The following is a 3,333-nucleotide window of genomic DNA, read 5'->3' as shown; positions in this document are numbered from 1 at the left end:
TCAATATGCTACTACAAGTAGAAATAATAGTCTTTAAACTTGATGAAGTTAAATATGCCTATCTTACTACACCCGTAATGTTACTCAAACCTGTAATGTTTAAGCTGCATATTGTTTTTGCATAGAAAGAAAGCAGGCACGAATTTGCTGAGTAGACTTAGTAGGCTGTATATAGTCAGAAACAGTAAAAGTGATTGTCATTTTCTTGTTTTTATGGCCCATCTTTGGTAATAATATTTTAATGTGATTTATAACATAAGCCAGAACTTAGTGAAGTGTTTTTACTTTGAAGAGGCAGCATTGCAGAAACTGCAATGGAAAATCTGCCGTGAAAGCACTCACTCAAGACCAGACTAAACACTTCTGCCAAACAGCACAGATTACATGCTGTATGTTCAAGCCACTCTAAGTAAAAAACAAGCCAACTGCAGGCATAAGGAGAGACAAAGGAATGAAAAAAAATAACAGACAATAGGTGATTACTGTGTTATTTGAAAAACAGTTGTGTGAAAATTAAAAAAACCCAGATAATTATACCCACTGTATTAGAGGTTCTTTCAACTTTCTAGATGCCAATATCCCTCCTATTTAAAGTGTTAACTGTAGTAGTGAGAAATCTGCCGGTACCCAAATTAGTCTGGCATTTTCATGGTGTCAAATACTGTAATGTACAACTGGCAAAGAACAACATAGTTTCATGCATGAAGTGCCAGTAGCAACACCCCACTAGCAATGCAGTTTAATGGAGGCTATCAGATTCAAGCATGCTGAAAACCTTTCTCTTCCTCTTTTTTGGCAACCTTAAAAATKTAAAGACACATGGTCATTAGACTGGAATTTATATGACCTATTTTTCCAAGTGTATGATTAACACATTACCAGCATCACACCCTTAAAGAGAAGAGATTTTGTTTCTGATACTTGTCCAGACACTGAAAAAATTAAGCAAACGGTTCCTTGTATATGCATAAAACCACCAGTTGGCATCTTGGCATCTCTCTCTCTTTCTCTCTCTCATCATTCCTTTTCCTCAATATTTTGGGCATATACAAGATTAGTATATTGGAGAATTTCTTATTTTACTTTAGTGAGTCATAGTAGAGTCTTTTTTAAAACAAAACAACAAAACAAAACAATACAAAAAAACCGAACCTACCAGTACATTCCGTGGACTGACTGCTTTAGCTATTGTATTAGAAATTTAAATGTTTGGCCTTATTTATTTAAATATTGCATACCACATAACTACAAAATAAGCACTGAAATGCCAAAGTGACAGGCAATTTAGCAATGCCTAAATCAATTTCAGTCCCAAAACATATTAAATGCTTTTAACGCCTTTTTCAGAATTGAAACATTGTTTGCGTTGCGAGAACACATGCAACCCTACACACACAAGTGATTTGCTTTTCATTTGCTCTGCTCTCAGATAGAAAGCACTTGGGGACTGTGATCCCCAGAAGCCGTAGACAAGTTACTTTGAGCACTCTTCCGCAGTTTCACAAGACAACTACAGTGAGCTACCCCCTAATTAGTTCATCTTGAAACTATCAATTATTTTATGTACTTTCTTGCTCTTTATTCACGTTAAGGTTGTTGCATCTCTCATGCAAACAGGTCAGCCCTGACGGAGGAGGGAAACAGTAGCTAGGCTGGGAAAGGAAGCAGCTGCGGGAGGAGTGACCGCGACGCGAAACTGGCAGTGATTTTTCTTATCTTTCTCATGATGAAGGTGCTAAATAAGTAGTGCTTCAATGTAAGTAGTCTGTTAAAGGCCACTTCTTGTTTCCCTCTTTGAAGGAAAATGAAAGAGAAATTAGGCTGGGAGATACCACCTTGTTCTCTGAATTGGATGAATCACAATGTAAGCGAAGTCGGTGATGGGAGACAACATTGCTCCCTTCGGGGAAGAAATGATTCTCGTCTTTCACAGGAGAAGAAGCTTCTGTTCCCTAGGAAAATCACAGTGTGACATCTCCAGCTAACTTCCTCCAGAGGTATTGTGCCCCGACGGGCGAGGGCTGAATGCAGATGGCAGGGGAGGTCTCTGCGGACAATGGAGCGTGGGGGAGGCACAAAGGCGGGATGGGAGAAAAACCTCTCATCACTCAGGAGCCCGGTGAAAAGCAGGAAGGTAAGAAGTTGAGACCTTGCCCTACTATCTTGCTGGCACAGGCAGCGAGACGGAGCTTAGACGGAAGCCTATCGCTATACGATATATGTATTTCCAAGTGCGGTCCTTGGAAATCGGTAATGGGTAAAGGCGATCGGGATTCTTCCATTTTTTATATACTGTATCATGCCTAGATATACCACACACACATAAATAAGTAAAATGTCTCGGTTATACCTGAAACTTCTCAGATCAGTGAACTTCTATCCAAACACACAAAAGTTTCCTTATGGAACCTGAGCTTCCAGTCTCCCCCCTCCCTCCCCGGGGCACCAGGGCTCCAGGGTTTGTTTTCCATCTCCCTTCCTCGTTCACCAAATTCAGATTCTTGGGAAACGTAAATATTTATTTCTGCCTCAGAGCGAAACCTGCCCCTAATTTTGACAGCGTTTCTAAAAGTTTTGCCCCTTTTCTTGGGTTGATTCAAAACTCTCATTCAGGTGCTTAGCTTTCTTCATAGTGGCTTCACAGCAATTCCAATTTAAGAGCTGTTTACCAACATCTCAGCCTGTCAGAAGCACATCTTCCCTCCTTTTCTCCCTCCATCATCATCCATCTCTCTCAAGTGCTGTTTGTTGCAGAACTAAACTCACAAACCCTCCCCTAACGAGTTACTCCTCTTCCTCCGGTGTTGCCGCTCATTCCTCCACTCCACCCCAATGCCCGATTCCACCACCCTCTCCTCCTCTTCCTCCTCCACAAATACTTTCGGTCTCACGACAGCCACTTATGCCTCCTGCAGAGCCAGCCCGCAGATCCGCCGGGTCATCCTAGACCGCACTCGAAACCTTCTGCTGCCACGTGACAAACCGCTCGTAAAACAGGGCAGTGCCACGACAAATTAAACAACCCTCCTCTTTATTACTGATGTAAAACCTGCCACTCGCTACCCGGCTGACAGAGGCAACCGTCCTGCTGGCGTCGGCCTCCAGCCGTGCGCYTCACCCCCCCGCACCCCGCGGTCAGCATCGCGCCCTCGGCAGGCGCGGGCTAACTCCTAGCGGAGGCTCTGCCGGGGCAGCGAACGCGGCTCCTCTCTTCGGAGATGAGCAGGCGAAGCCAGCAGTCGCTCTGACCGCTGACCAGGTGAAAGCGCGGCGGGACCGGCCGCCCCCCGCCTGCACCGCTTGTTCGCTGCCGCGGCGGCTGCGCTCCGAGCC

The sequence above is a fragment of the Rhea americana genome, unplaced genomic scaffold (assembly GCF_003343005.1).
Source record: "Rhea americana isolate MKP2758 unplaced genomic scaffold, rheAme1 scaffold_8, whole genome shotgun sequence".
In the NCBI taxonomy this organism is placed as follows: domain Eukaryota; kingdom Metazoa; phylum Chordata; class Aves; order Rheiformes; family Rheidae; genus Rhea; species Rhea americana.
The sequence above is the reverse complement of the archived record's forward strand: the minus strand, read 5'-3'. Positions refer to the sequence as shown.